This window comes from Crocuta crocuta, unplaced genomic scaffold, assembly GCF_008692635.1.
Source record: "Crocuta crocuta isolate KB4526 unplaced genomic scaffold, BGI_CrCroc_1.0 scaffold91-1, whole genome shotgun sequence".
NCBI lineage: Eukaryota > Metazoa > Chordata > Mammalia > Carnivora > Hyaenidae > Crocuta > Crocuta crocuta.
The window spans coordinates 922,116-938,291 of record NW_027551575.1 but is presented as its reverse complement, the minus strand read 5'-3'; the positions used below and the strand labels follow the sequence as shown (position 1 = coordinate 938,291).

Here is a 16,176-nt window from a genome sequence, read left to right as displayed (position 1 = left end):
CTCTTTACCTCTATCACTTAATTTTTTTTTTTCATAGCACTCCAGCCTGACAACTTGTTTACTGGTTTGTCATCTGTTTTTCCCACTAGAAGGTAAGCTGTGTGGGCTCACTTACATTGGTACCTAGAATATTGTTTTGAATAATTGAGTCCAAGATACAGCATTGCTACTTACACATAAAGCTGTTTTGTTTTAATTTGTGGTTTGAACAAATCATGAAATAACCTAAATCCTGTGAATTTGTGAAGTTTGTATTAAAGGACCAAACGTTTGTGTGGATGACCCATTAAGAAGAGGCCTAAAGATTAGTAGATAAGGTGTTTGGAGAAAGGCTAAGTAATTGTGACTGTCTTGTTAATGAAAGAACACTAATTGCTTACTAATTTCCGAGTATGTAAAAATATGTATAAGGAACATAGCAGAACATCTTCATTGATGAGATAAAAGGAATTGGTCCTAGACTGTAGGTGCTAAGATAAGAAGAAGCTGGAATAGAGATCTATATAGAGATTGGAAAATAGGGCAAAAGTGTATATGCACACTAGATGCCCTCTGTAGATATTTTCCAGCTTCATTATTCCCAATGCAGATTGCAGGAGAAATACTTAGATTAAATAGCAGATACTTCTCTCATTGATTATTCCTTGCTGCCCATGGCCTCATGCATACATTTTAGAAACATTCATTGCATTTGGGCACAGTAGTCAGTACAGATAATTATATATTGCTGCTTTGGGTAGTTGATAGAATTTTTTTTAACATAATACTGAAAATTGGGGTTTCTGCTTTTTTAAGACTGAAACTGTTTACAGTTCTTTATCTTCAGAATGTACTATACATGCTAATGCAGCAAACGAATTCCTTATAGTTGGAGGGCATCCTTTTGGAAGCCTAAAATTTCCAGTAAGTCCTTCTGAAGCCTTGGGTTACAGTGCTGTTGAAATTGTCAGAAACTAAGCTTTTCTGCTGAATCTAGAGGTTTCAAATTTTAGGCCTGTCCCTAAATGAGGTAATTGTATTAGGCCTGTCAAGTTAATTTGTATTTTTTGCTGGGGTCTTCTAACCATTAAATAAGAGTTGCTGTCCCAGGTGGGAAAACTAATCCATGTGTAAGAAGCTTTCAGTGTAAAAATGATGTTTATGGCAAAACTAACCCTTAGTAATACCACCTTCACTGGATAGAATTTTAATGAGAAACCTTCACCTTCACCTAAAGAAGCTTCTTGAAGTAACCATGTAAAACATTTTAACCATATCTGTTATATGATACTGTCAGAGACATTCTTCTCCATGTCATATAGTGCCTTTTACATAAAGTCCCATTTGAGATATTTTAGAATGTGATTCTAAAAAACTTTTGAAAGCCCCTTTTTGATAGTAAAAGGTTTGCCTCTTTTTGATTGGGTGTCACAAAGCTCAAGAGCAAATTTGAAGTTAATCAATCATCTATCCTATAATTTAATATCTATCCCGACCTGCATACTTCCATTTCTTTTTAAATACATATTTTTCCTGGGACAAGTGTTATTGTATATGTTAATGTAGTAAGGTAAGTCAAGTTCTTGGTGAACTAAGGGAGTATAGTTTGCCTTTTTATCAAGTGTTAGTAACTCAGACTTAACAAAGGCTTTTGATACGTAACAAGTAGTTATTTGCTAGTAAAATTCTTTCGTTGATTCTGATTTTTATGTCTATTTTAAAATCTTAAAACCCTATCATTCAAAACTAGGGAACATAGGAAATCATTGTTTGGAATTGCATCCCAAAGTCTAATGCTAAGAGCTAGTTTGTGCCTTTAATAGCCCTCAGAGTATAGTGTGTATATTTGGAACCTAGTATAAAAAATAAACAAAATTTACTTGTGCCAGGCTATAAATATATATGGTTTATGTTCTCCAAACCATCACTTAGAGACTTCTCCTACTCCCAAATTCATAAATTGCTCTTGCTGAGTTTACAGTTTATGTTTTTAGGCTTTAAGTCAGGAAGCAAAACAGACTGAAATCTAAAAACTCCATTCTGATTCACATATGTATTATTGAAGGATAATAAATAATAGTGGTTGTGTATGATGAGTTTCTAGAGGGTTTGAATTTGGAGTTTTTCTTAAGTTTTAGATTTGGCCTTGATCAACTGATTTTCTGTTCTCTGTAGTCAGATAATAGTAATACTTGCCATTATAAAGAAAGTTGTGCCTGGATGGCTCAGTCAGTTAAGCATCCGACTTTGGCTCAAGTCATGATCTCGCAGTTCATGAGTTGGAGCCCTGTGTCAGAGTCTGTGCTGACAATGCCGAACCTGGAGCCTGCTTCGAATTCTGTGTCCCCTTCTCTCTCTGCCCCTCCTCTTATCACACTCTGTCTTTCTCTCAAAATAAGTAAACATTAAAAGAAATAAAAAAGATAAAAGAAGTTTGGACCAATGTTCTCTTGAGATTCTTTTTCTTTTCTTTTTTTTTTTTTTTNGCCAGATTTCATTCTTTCTCATTGCCATGCAGTATTCCATTGTATAGATAAACCACATCTTCTTGATCCATTCGTCCGTTGATGTATACTTAGGCTCTTTTCATGTTTTAGCTGTTGTTGAGAATGCTGCTGTGAACATTGGGGTACATGTACTCCTATGCATCAGCATCTCTGTATCCCTTGGGTAAATTCCTAGCAGTGCTATTGCTGGGTCATAGGGGAGTTCTACTGTTAGTTTCCTGAGGAACCTCCACACTGTTTTCCAGAGGGGCTGTACCAGTTTACATTCCCACCAACACTGTAGGAGGGTGCCCGTTTCTTGAGATTCTTTTCATCTCTCAGTTTTAATATTCTATTGCAGGACTATCCTGCAGTTGTAGATTTGTATTATTAATGACTCTAGGTGTATAAGAATCTGATATAGTCTCTAGTTCTATGTTCATAGTTGATTTCATGATGTGGAGCAAAAAATCATTTACTGTTTCTCTGCCTGGGTTCCCATGTTTATAAAACAGAATTAAGAACACTTGTTTTTTGCAACACTAACTAGTTAATGAATAATTGTGTGGTATCCTTTTTATAGAAGGTTATATTCTATAGAATTCATCTATGAATTGATTGTTCGGAGCTTACACAGATTCCCAGGGAATTATGTTATAAATAGTGGTTACGTTCTTCATTTACCTTGTAAATGCCTATTTGACACACAGTATAAGTGGAAAGAGTGCCTTTGCATAAAGAAGGTAGAACATAATTTTCAGTACAGCAATAAAGTAGTAAAAGTTAAATGAATTTTTGATTGCCTTGTACCACTGTAAGATCTCATACCAAGTGCTGGAAAATGGATTTATCTGAGTCCATTTTTCCCCCAGATTTTTACATTTTAGACGGTATGAATGATTTGTCAGCACTTTCTGACCATTGTACCATGTATACAGGGTGATACATCTTACATATCAGGAATCACTGTTGCAGCTCTTTTCAAGTCTCCTAACCTTTTTATACCATAGGAAACTAAAGCTACATGTGCGTCTATAAATCATTCATGTGTGTATGCAGTGCATACAGAATATATTTGTATACATTAATCTGTGATGTGCCCCTCCCCCTGCTTTATTATCTGTATACTGAAGTATGAACTCTTTAGAGGAGCCCAGTGATCTTACCGATCTGTTCCAGCCTGCCATATAAATCTTCCAACATGATAGAGGACCGTTTATTTCAGACCTCTGCACTTCTAAGAGATACCTTCTTAGGGTACTGGTAGTAGTATAGAGTCTGGAACCAAACTACCTAATTTGAATTCCAGCTCTCCCTCTTGTGAGATGAGGAGGCTACTATGAGAATGCACCTCATAGACCCCCACTGCAAGGAGTTCAACTGACCAAGGATTCCAGCTGCTGTGCTCTGAAATCCATCACTGTGTTTGTGCCAAGACCTTCCTTCTTTTACAGCTCAGGGACTGAGCATGGCAGAGATACTAAGGCCCATTTTTGGGAGACACAGACTCCTCTGATGGCCACTAGGGACACAAGGACTCCCCCATCGCTTTGCCAAGCCTTCTTTAGACAACATGGCCCTCTAGAATACTTCCACTCAGTCTTCCTTCCTCTCTCTTTCACTTAGGATCAGACCTGCATCATGATGTGGCACTTCATCCAGTCTTCCTGGCTCCCTCCTCCCAATTATCCTTCAGAGATATTTCCCCTAATAAAAATCCTACACTTTAATAACATCTTGGCTGCTGGGATGGTAAAATTGACATTTGGAAATGGCTCATCTGCCTCTCGGCCTGAAGGTGCCACCATCATCAGTAGGTGAAGCAACGAGTCTTTGGCATAAGGCTACAGACTAATTACTAAAGATTTTACCAGTGTTGACCTGCGACAGTTTGAAAAATATGGGAGGAATAACATCTCCAAAGACAACAGAGTTGACTGATTCCTGTTAAATTGTATAGTAGCACTGCATAAGGAAAATAGAAATAGCTGTAAACAAGCCATGAATACCTAAAAGTCAGAGCTGGAGGGCCCCTGGGGTAGCCTTTATTGGCTGTGGGACAGAGTCTGTTGAACCACTTGCTGAAGAGGTAGCCAATTGTTGGAGTCACAGAACCCCCAGAGACATCTGAGCCTTGAATGTTTAGCTAACCTGGTTCTGTTAGTGTGAAGGTGAGGAAATGAAGAATCCTAAACATAGGATGGTGTCATCTTGAGAGATGGCCTTGCTCCTCCCTCTGGGACCTTAAGGCTTGAAAGGTATCCCTTCTGTGGTATGAACTAGCAATGTTTGTTCTACTGGAGATACTGCAGAAGCCTCTTGCCTTAAGGCAATAGTCCTCCTCCTCTGCCCCCTTTCTCCTTTCTTGGCTGCCAAGCAACTAACTAACCAGTAACCAAGACACTGGCAACCTGTGTAAGAAGGAATAAAGGCTGAGCAAATGGGGATGCTGGAATTGATACATTGCCTAAGGCCAGAAGATCTGCTGATGGCTTTTACTCCATGAGAGGACCTAAAATCTACACCATTCACCCAAGGCCATCAGGAGAGCACTGGTGAGAGACGCATCATCACCATCACTAAGAAGTTTGGTGGTAGCTCTCCTCTGCAAGACTGGCATAAAGGTAAGAGAGGCAGCCACAGAGCTGACTTCCACAGAAACTGCCCCATGACTTAACGTCCATGGGAATAACAGCCCTGAAGTAATGGAAGCCAGTGGTGTTGCTTAGCTGCCAAAAACTAGAAGATCACAATTATCCTAAGGCCATTCTTATATCCAAAGGAGCTTGGCCCACAAGGAGTTCTAGAGTCAGCTAATACAGCCTAGTCTCCCTCGGGGCAAAACAGATGGGCAGTCCTTGAGAGTGCTGATTAACATCTCTTACCCTAAAAAGCAAGAATGGAGGTGCAGGAGACAGAGGGCAGTGACAGCAATAAAAAGTCATGATCCCTTGCTTAGTTTCCAGACCTGAAACAGTTTTTAGATCGAGAACTGAATATGTGGATGAGTCCCAAAGAAGAAGAACCCTACCACACCGTGGAAATTATGTAAATACATGACATTTCTCCAGAAAGGCTTTATGGCTATCTGAGTGACTGTACACTAGGGAAAAAGGAAAATCAGGTGTTTTGAGGACTTTTGGTCATAGGATTTGAGTTGATATCAGTATCTGCAGATTTAAAGCAAGATCACAGCCTTCCTGTTATAATGGGCACCTACCAGGCCAAGTATACTGCCTAAACTTGGTGTCACAGTGGGCCCCAAATGCATAATGAGTATTTATGTGGCAATGGAGTAACTACCACATTGGGTCCCTCGTCTGTGGACTAGGAGTTATAGCGGGGTTTGCCAAAGGGAACCTTCTGAAACTGCCCCCCATCCCTCTTCTCAGGATAGTAAATTAGGCACAGTGTTGTATTTGGGGGGAATAATGAAGATTACTGCCACCATTTAAGACCTAAAAGATACAGGAGTGCTGGTCCTATTTCTCTTTATTTAATGTAACAGTCCAGCCCCTGTATAAACTGGATAGATCCTGGAGAGTTACTACGGACTTCTGCTGACTTAACCAAGTAATAACTCTTAGGACAACTGCTGTCCTATGCTGGACTCCTTGCTAGAACAGATTAGTAAGGCTTCAGATATATGGTGTGTCACTGACTTGGCAGTGTGGTTTTTTTTCCATTTCAATTAGAGAAAAGGATCAGAAACCGTTGACCTTCACAAAGAACGGTCAACACTATTCATTTAGACTGAGTTTTTCCTCAGGGCTATGTTAACTCTCCCACCCTCAGTCATTAAGACATGGACCACCTAAATATCCTTCATGACAGTGCACTGGTCCATTTTACTGACCACATCATATGGTTGGGCAGATGAGCAAGAGGTGGCTACTATGCTGAACACATCGGTAAGATACATGTACCCCAGAGGATGGGAGATAAACGCTAAGAAGACTGAGAGACCAGTCACTTGCAAAGGTTTAATCATCAGGGGAATGCAGGATATCTCCTCCAAAGTGAAATATTGCTGCCTCTTGGCAGCCCCTACCACAAAGAAGAACATTTTGTAGGCCTCTTTTCCTTCTGGAGACCGAGGATTCTACAACTAGGAATAATACTCCAGCTCTTCTATCAAGAAATATGGAAGGCTGCCAATTTTGAATGGGGCCAGGGCAGGAAAGTTTCCTGCAACAGTTTCAAGCTTCATTGCAAGCAGCCCTGACAAGACACTTGCACCATGTGATCAAGAAGACTAGTGGTATCAGTGGTGGGGGCCAGTGCAGTGTGGAATATGGCAAGTCCAGCTGGAGAATCACAGTATAGGCCCCTGGGATTCTGGAGTAAGGTCAGGCCATCTGCAGCAGTCAATTGTAGATCTATTGAGAAACAGCTCTAGGCATGTCTCACTGGGTCCTGTAGAGGCAATGTCTGGCCATGAGATAGTTAAACCTGCCCCTCTCCCGAGTCCCTCTTGGAGTGAAGGACTGATTTTCTAAATCCATCATCATCTATATTTATTAGTTGACATTTGTAGTAAAAGGAAGTGTTTTTCCCTGTTCATTTACTTATTTTTAACAGACTCATGGATTCTTCGTTAACAGATTAGATCCATTACTGTCATCATTTTGATGTGGTAATTGTCCCACATTTGCCCTGTGGAGCCCCAGAATGTTCCCTGGCTGTGTCGGAATCCCCACATGTGTTATGTAATCAGTATACTTTGAGTCTTTTCATACTTTTTGGTACAATCAGTATTCCAGGTTCATCTTGTACTTCCCGTGTCCTCGCCCTGGAATCAGCCATTTTTTTTTCAAGGAAGCCTGCCTTCTTTTCATGGAAAATAGTATTCAGGAACCAAGATCTGAGTGCTAAGTTTGCTCGTACTGCTACTTGTGGTCCCTTTTAGCAGATACCTACATATGCAAATAGCTGTATTTATACCTGTTAAAAACCACTGCTTTGTTTTGATACCTTCAATTGCAGTCTGTCACTACATTCTATTCTCCCCCTTTTCCTTATTTGTAATTCCCTAACAAAAATAATTCTGGCTGCCATTATCTTTAAAGTATATTTTACTCATTTGCTCCAGGCTAAAGTACACAGAAGGTAGTTTTAAAATTGTTAATTCATAGTATTTTGATAAGACAATGTATATATTTTTAGGTGATCCATCTGTTTACAACCCATCAGTTTGTCAGCTGAAAAGCTCTCTCTTAAGTAATGTTAATGAATTCAAACAAACTAAAGCCCCAAATAAGTGTCTAGGTCCGGAGAACTGGATGGCTCAGGACATTGTTAAAGGGCTACAGAGCTTCAACAGTCCTGGTTAGTAGCTTCAAACTTCATGTCTGCTGTAACTCACATAATAGGTGACACAGAAATGTTTATGTTGGGTAATAGTAAGTTGATCATGCCTTTATTTCCTGGATCTTAATAAGCATAATCATGGCACTAGGAGTTGGCACCTCAAGTGAAGGAAGGGACAGATTTCCCCCTCAAGGTGCAGTTGAATCTTTTTTACAAGCAACTTGCAGGAGTGCCTGAGTGGCTCAGTCAGTGAAGTGTCTGACTGTTCATTTCGGCCTAGGGCTTGATCTCACAGGTTTGTGAGTTCAAGCCCCACATCAGGCTCTGCACTGACAGTGAGGAGCTGGCTTGGGATTTTCTGTCTCCTTCATTCTCTCTGTTCCTCCTCCACTCATGATCTCTCTCTCTCTCTCTCTCTCTCTCTCTCAGTCTCTCAAAATAAACTTTAAGAAAAAAAGTTAATTATAATAGGTTGTTCTTAAGCTTTTTCTGCCCATGCACAAAGCACAGTTTCTCAGTGATATCTTTATGACATTGTGTTACAATGATATCCTTTTTAAAATTCATAACAGGTTTTATGATCTACTAATAGTTTAGAACAAATATTTAGGAAATGACTGAAGGAAAAAGATGTTATTAAATGCAGTACTCTTAATTTGGAGGCTAGCACTCTCTATACCAAACACTGAGGGAGATGTACAAGATGATATAAACTAAGTTTAGGATTTTGTGTAAATGTGCTGTCAACATCAGACTTCCAAGTATGCAAATCATCTGTGCTTTGACACCAATTTCTTTTTGTTTTTAGTACTTTGTGTAGTTTTGCTAAATATCATTAAGCAGTTCCAACTTTCCACCTCAGCATTGAATAGTAAGCAGTCTAAAGACAAATGGATCCTTCTGCAATGATAGTATCTCTCTGAGGAAGGCTTAAATTTTGGTTATTAAGATCAGTATTTAGTGTTGTGCAGTACATTAGCTTTTTTCCTCTAAAATGAGAGGCAAACTTAGTTTATTACTCTCTTCAGCATAATGTCAGTATGTTAATTTGCCTGTTTTGCTTGGTATTTTACCTTTAGATTTACTGTTAACTGCCCTTCACTAAGAAGAAATTATGTTAAATGTTAAATCCTAAAGGTGGCCTGTTTTCTGTGATCTTGAACAACTTGGAAAAGAAAGGGGCACTTTTAATCTTTGAAAAGCACATTGACCTAATTCATAAGGCCTTGTGAAGGCTGTTATGCAAATGACTTGCCTTGACATTATCTTGTTTAAATAGCCTTAAATTAATGCATCTACATTAAGATAATGAAAAAATATATATAATTAAAAAAAAAAACACCTGTCAGTTTACTTTTGGTTCATCTCAATCAGTTTTATAAGAAGACCAGTGATATGCATACTCCTAATGTTAAGATAATCTGGTTGAGATTCCTTTAAAGTAGGTTAATTTTTAAGTAAACATCTATGGTAGGCAGCTTTAAAGATAGCCCCCAATGATACCCACTTGGTGATATCCATACACTTGCTTTATTCCCTCCTATTTAGTTTAGCTAGATCTAATAACATGCTTCTCATTAATAGAATATGGTAAATGTAATGGGATGACATTTCCAAGGTTAGATTATGGAAAGAGTCTGGCTTCCATCTTACTTACCCTCTCTTTCTCTCTTACTCATTCCCTTTAATGGCAGCCAGTTGCCATATTGTTTGCTTCCGTATGAAGAGGAAAGGGTATGAAGGAGGTCTTTTACTGTCAGTGAAGAACTGAATCCTACCATAACTGTGCATGAGCTTGGCTACAAAATCTTCCTCTCTGTCAAGCCTTGATGATGACAGCCCCAGCTAACACCATGAAAACAGTCTTATGAAAAAACCCTGAGCCCCACTGTGCCAGATTTCCTGACCACAAGAAACTATGCGATAATAGGTGTTGATTGTTTTAGTTGCTAAATGTTGGGGTCATTTATTACTCAGCCAGAATTAACTAATACAATGTCCTTTAAAAAAAAAAAAAACTGTGTTTTCTGGTACAGTTCAGACTAGCATTTCCAGATCAATGATTTAGTGCAGTGGTTTTCAACCACTAACATTAAAATCACCTGGGGAGTTTTTTGTTTTTTGTTTTTAAACTACAAATGCCTGGACTTCACCCCTAGAAATTCAATTTGAATTATTCTGGGATGGGTTCAGGCCTTGGTATTTTTAAAAGTTCCCGAGGTAATTCCAGTGAGTAGATGAAGAATCACTGATTCAATATAAATTGATTTAGTAAAGCCCCCTCTGGGTGCCAGGTGTACAAGCTGTATTGTTGGGAGCTGGGGCTCACTTTTCATTCATTGGTCAGAAGAGAAGACAAACAGGTAAACAATGAAAACAAGCTGCCAAATGTTCCAATAAAGTTATGTACAAGTTAATATAAACACAGAAAAAGAAACACCTAACACAGTAGTGATAAAGTTAGAAAAAGTTTGACAGAGAAAGTTATTATGGGGGCGCCTGGGTGGCTCAGTCGGTTACGCGTCCATCTTGGCTCAGGTCATGATCTCACCGTTTGTGAGTTCGAGCCCCACTTCAGGCTCTGTTCTGTCAGCTCAGAGCCTGGAGCCTGCTTCGGATTCTGTGTCTCCTTCTGTGTCTGCCCTTCACCCACTCATACTCTGTCTCTCTTTGTCTCTTAAAAAATGAATAAACGTAAAAAAAAATTAAAAAGAAAAGGAAATTATTCTGGAGCTAAACATAAATGATGTTTATGTTTAATGTTACATTATGTTTAATGTAAATATGGAGGGATAGGGGCACCTGGCTTGCTCAGGAGCATGTGGCTCTTGATCTGAGAATTGTGAGTTTAAGGCCCACATTGCATGAAGAGATTACTTAAAAATAAAGTCTTTTTAAAAAGTGTGGAGAGGTAAATATTGCAGGCAAAAGAGTGCAAGAGTAACTGCACAAAGTTTTTAGAGAATAAGGAGGGCAGTAGTATGTTCATATTTGACTAATAGGACAGGATAAATCTAGAAGGGTAGAGGGAGTGTTGACAAAACTCTAAATTAGGGGTATGGAGACCAGTCAGGATGATGACATGACCTGAAGTGGTAGCAAAAGGGATGAAGCAAAGGACGAGATTAATTTGCTAACCAGGATATATAATGTATAAGACTGGGAGCATGCCCTGAAATGCAAAGGGAGGAGCCCATGATGACTCCTGGGTTCTGGCTTGGCAATTGTGTGGGTGGTAGACTGTAACTTTGGCAACAGATATGGGGGAAGCAAAAGCAGAACACAGAAGGAAATGAACAGTTCAGTGTTAGATCTAAGTTTAAAGCTTCAGAAGAAACAACTGGTTGCTGTTGGCACTAGAAATGAAAACCAAATTGCCATGTGACTTGCCAAGAGAGCACATCCTGGGGATGATTTTGTGTATTTTGAAATAATTGAGAGCACAGCTTCTGTTTGGTCTCCACGTGTGTTGGTGCAGTCAGCTAACACCAAGACAAGAATGATCTTAAGAATTAGCTATACTGACTTCTAGAGAGCTTTCTATTTCACTAAGCCAAAGAAACCTTTAAAATTGTACTGCATAATCTGCTTTTCACTTTTCTTGTCCACTGACTACAGTTCACTCAGATCACACTCTTCTCCTTAGGTGCCTTTGCCCCTCTTCTTCTTAGGTTAGTAATGCCTCGGCTTACCCAACTATAAGAATTTTGAACTGACATCAGATTGCATTGTGTCCTGAAGTGTAAAGGGTTTGGATAGTGATATCACATGTCCTCATTATGGTCATTTCCTCCCTTCCCTCCCCCCCCCCCCCCCCAGTTTTACTGAGAGATAATTGACCCACATCATTGTGTAAGTTTAAGTCATACAGAAGTTGGTTTGATTAACATATTTTGTGATGCGATTATGACAATAGGTTCAGCCAATGTCCATCTTCTATAGATATAATAAAAAGAAAAGAAAGAAAAAAGTTAAAAATTTTCTCCTATGATGAGAACTCACAGGATGTACTCTCAACAACCTTTCTATTTTTCATACAGCAGTACAGCTACAGTCACAATGTCGTACATTACATCTCTAGTATTTATCTTATAACTAGAAGTTTGTACCTTTTGAACTCCTTCCTCCACTTTCCCCTCCCCCTGCTCACTGCATCTGGTAACCACAAGATGATCTTTTCCATTTTTTTTTCCTTTTTTAGATTCTGCCTACAAGTTGAGATCATACAGAATTTGTCTTTCTCTTAATTTCATTTAGCATAATACCTTCAAGGACCATCCATATTATTACAAAACTGGAAGACTCTCCTTACTTTTTATGGCTGAATAATATTCCATTGTATCTATATACCACAACTGCTTTATCCATTCATCCATTGATTGTTTCCATGTCTTGGCTATTGTACATAATGGTGCTGTGAACATGGGGGAGCATATATCTTTTTGAGTTGGTGTTTTTGTTTCTTTTGGATATATTCTCAAAAAGGGAATTGATGGATATTGTACTTCTATTTTTTAATTTTTTGAGGAGCCTCCATATCATTTTCCCTAGTGGCTATACAAACTAGCAATCCTATCAACAGTGTATGTGGGTTCCCTTTTTTTCCACGTCCATGTCAGCTTTTGTCATCTCTTTATTTTTTGATGTTGGACATTCTAACAGGCATGAGGTGATACTTCATTGTGGTTTTATTTGCATTTCTTTAATGACAAGTGATATTGACCACCTTTTCATGTACCTGTTGGCCTTTGGTATGTCTTCTTTGGTAAAATGTCTATTTAGGTTTTATTTTGTTGTTTTTGCTTTAGGTGTCATATCCAAAAACATCATTACAAAATCCATGTCAAGATGCTTTATTCCTGGGGCACCTGGGTGGCTCAGTCCATTAAGCATTCAGCATCCACCTGGGTCATGATCTCTGTTTGTGAGTTTGAGCCCCTTATAGGGCTCTCTGCTGTCAGCACAGGGCCTGTTTCTATTCTGAACCTCTATCCCCCACTCCCCTGTGTATGCAGGCTCTCTTCCAAAATAAATGAAAACATTAAACAAGATGCTTTATTCTTATGTTTTCTTTCTTCTGGGAGTTTCAACTAGTTTCCTAGCTGCCCCTGCTGAGAGTTTCACACTTAAGTCTTTAATCCATTTTAAGTTAAATTTTTTGAGTGGTGTATGATATGGGTCCAGTTTCATTCTTTAACATTTGAATATCCACTTGTCCCATCACCATTCATTGAAAAAACTACCTTTTCTCCGTTGAGTATTCTTGGCTCCTTGTCAAATATTAGCTGACCATATTGGTCATTTGTTTTAACTCAATGCAGTACATTTGGTTCAGCCCCTCAATCTGTGTAAAACATGTAGTCCCATGTATCAGAGTGAAGTTACAGTGTTATGATTTTGGGTTTGAAAAAAAATTTTTAATGTTTGTTTTGGAAGGAGAGAGAGAGAGACAGAGCATGAGTGGGGGAGGAGCAGAGAGAAAGGGAGACACAGAATCTGAAGCAGACTCCAGGCTCTGAGCTGTCAGCACAGAGCCTGATGCGGGGATCGAACATGACCTGAGCCAAAGTCTGACGCTTAACTGACTAAGCCACCCAGGTGCCCCGCATGTTATTATTTTGAATCCCTGACACTTTTGAACTTTTAAAACTAAATTATTTCTTCTCTAGTCTAGACAGCTTATACACTACCTCCCCCCCATAACTCCCTCCCACCTCCCAGGAAGCAGAGAAGCCACAGGGAAATACAAGTGAATCTTCCTGTGAAAGGAAGGGTTGCACTTTGTCTCATCATCAAGCCTGCCTTGGGGCTGGTATAAAAAAAAAAATGCTGATGTCCGCATAACGTGTATCTCTTAAGTAAATCAAACCTGTAATTCAACTTGGCTGCCTCTAAGTCATTTTGCTTCCTGCCAACAAGAACATTAATGAACTTAGTATCTCCACAGGTTTATTCATGTGTAAGACCCAGTTCCTTATTCCTCTTCCTTGTTCCAGCACCTGCCCCTGCTCCATCTGATAAAGCGGAAAGCTCGAATAGGTCATACAAATCCAGATCATCACTTAAACCCCTATTCTTGTTGGCAGCATTCTGTAATTCTGTCTGATTTTAGGAAGGCAAACAATAAAGTTTCTAGGCCTTGGATTTGGAAAAAAAAAAATCCATACACTAGTAATTATTGTCATGATGAAACATTTTATGAAATGTAGGTTATTCATGCCTTTATTTTTCCTACTTCTGTTTTCCCTTTGACAATGATAAGTAATTCCATTATGTTGTACTTTTGCTGTAGGGTCTTGGTTTACCTCCATGGATTTACAGTTGGAATATTCCAGATCAAGTTGTACTTCGGTAGATTTCCCCAAATGGCATGAGACTGATATAGGAAGTATGCTTAAAAAATAAATAAATAAAGACATGAACCTAATTAGTCAAAAATTTTTAAGTTAAAGATATAAAAGAATATATACCATTTTCTCCCAAATTTGTCTACATGTTAGAATCACTAGAGGTCTCTTTAAAATCCCAAAGCCCAGGCCACCCCCAGATCAATTAAATCATACTTTGTAGCAGTAGGATACAGGCATCAGTAGTGTTTTGACCCCCTCAGGTGACTCCAACGTGCAGACAAACTTGGGAATCACTGATCTAAATAGCTCTATTACTTCATGATTGCAAGAAAACACAGCTGTGGCATTTTCTCCCTAGACTCCTCTCCTAGCCATTGGTGGGAAGTTCTCTGCTTTTCAAGTTCTCTATCAATTTTGTCAACTTTGAACTTAAAACAGGGGCAATGAATGAAAGGGAATTAAATCATTGGAAGGCAACAATTAACTAACTGAAAACCACAGATGGATATGAAATAGGTGATTGTAATTTCTTTGTTATTTTTATTTGTTGTAATTTTACTTGATAGCGTAAGTTTTGTGTCTCAGATTTTTCTGTTCCATTTTCAGACACAGAGCTGCTTATACAGCTAGTTTAATGAAACTCTGGTCCACCGGGGTGACATTTTTTTCATGCTTTCGATGATTGTTTTAGAATTCCTTCTTTGAGTTAGTCAGCTTTAAAATACCTAACCCAGAGTAGGTATGCATTGATAGAGAATTGTCTATTTTCTTTGCTTTAAAGAAACACAGTTTGACACAAAGATAAGCATTTAAAATTTTATTTTCTGTGTATACACAGCACATTACTTATTTATATAAGCAATCACTGGCTGTCCAAAAACTGAGGGAAGCTTAATTTTAAATATAGCAGCAACTCTTTACTCATCGGTGGTGAATTTACATGGTTGACACCCTTTATCAAAACTCAGAACTACAACAGTTGTACAAAAATCACCATGCTGGCCTATAAAATTTTAAAGCAATATTGTAACCCAATAAAATAATGATTGTGCTCTATGCCTATATGTATCTTGAGAGAGATTAATTAAAGGAAGTAAAATTGCAATTGAAGCTGTTGGATGGTTGAAATTATCTGAAAAAGTGTGATCTTGACTTTAATGAATTAACAAGTAAGCTTCTTGCAATAAGTATTTAATTAATTTTAAACCATATTTGATTTAGAAACCATTTGTACTTAATTTCTGGTCTAGTGTTCAATTAAAATCGTCTGTAATATTCACAGTCTCTAGATCCTTTTCTTGGTTTGGTTATCTTGCTGCTTGGTCACTGACTACTACTGAGCAGTGGGGAAATAAGGCCTATGGCTGTGATCTTCTAATTCCTCAGATGTCAGGGGGAAATTCTCAGGGAAAAAGTTTGCCTAGAAAATGCATGGTTTTTTTTCCTCAGATTTTATCCTTGAAGTAACCATGTGGGAGAGGTAGTAGAAACAAATGAGAACACATGTGTGTCATTAAAAACAAAACACTGACATGTTGCAGTTACTTTTCTACAATCACTTTTTTTCACAGGAAGACTTTGGATAAGTCATTATTGAGAAAGCTAAGGACCCCTGTGTTGTATTGAAAGCACACCAGCTGGGAAATCAGAAGGCCTGGGTTTGAATTCCAGTTACTCACAAATATAAGGTAATATTTTTATCCCTCCTCTGTTAAAACGCTTTTTTAATATATGAAGTTTACATTTTGCCCTACAACATATTTTCTTCTCAATTAAAAAAATTATATTCTGTACTGTCAGTTTTTATTTCATCATAAGTGAGGGCAGCCATGGTACATATGAGCCAAATGGTAATTAAAACCCAACACAGTGAGATTTGACTTTGAAATAGGTCTTAGAATTTATATTTGATTGTGAGTGATGTTTTGAGGAACCCTAATTCAAAGTCACCCATCATCAATAATAGTGATGTTGGAGAACAGGAATTATGGCCTACAACTCTTATATAATGTTGTTATAGTATATAGTTATATTTGGGGAAATATCCTTTG

General features: G+C 38.4%; 1 long non-coding RNA gene across 2 annotated transcripts in view; it reads left to right on the top strand.

Moving 5' to 3' along the window:
• LOC144221069 (uncharacterized) overlaps positions 1-16,176 on the top strand; it is a 121,590-nt gene that overhangs the window by 3,635 nt on the left and 101,779 nt on the right. The window contains exons 2-3 of one of the 2 annotated variants that reach the window (XR_013331953.1): positions 38-92; positions 15,697-15,813. This is a non-coding gene — a long non-coding RNA (uncharacterized LOC144221069). The remainder of the gene's footprint in view (positions 1-37; positions 93-15,696; positions 15,814-16,176) is intronic. The other variant, XR_013331952.1, reaches the window with a different exon arrangement.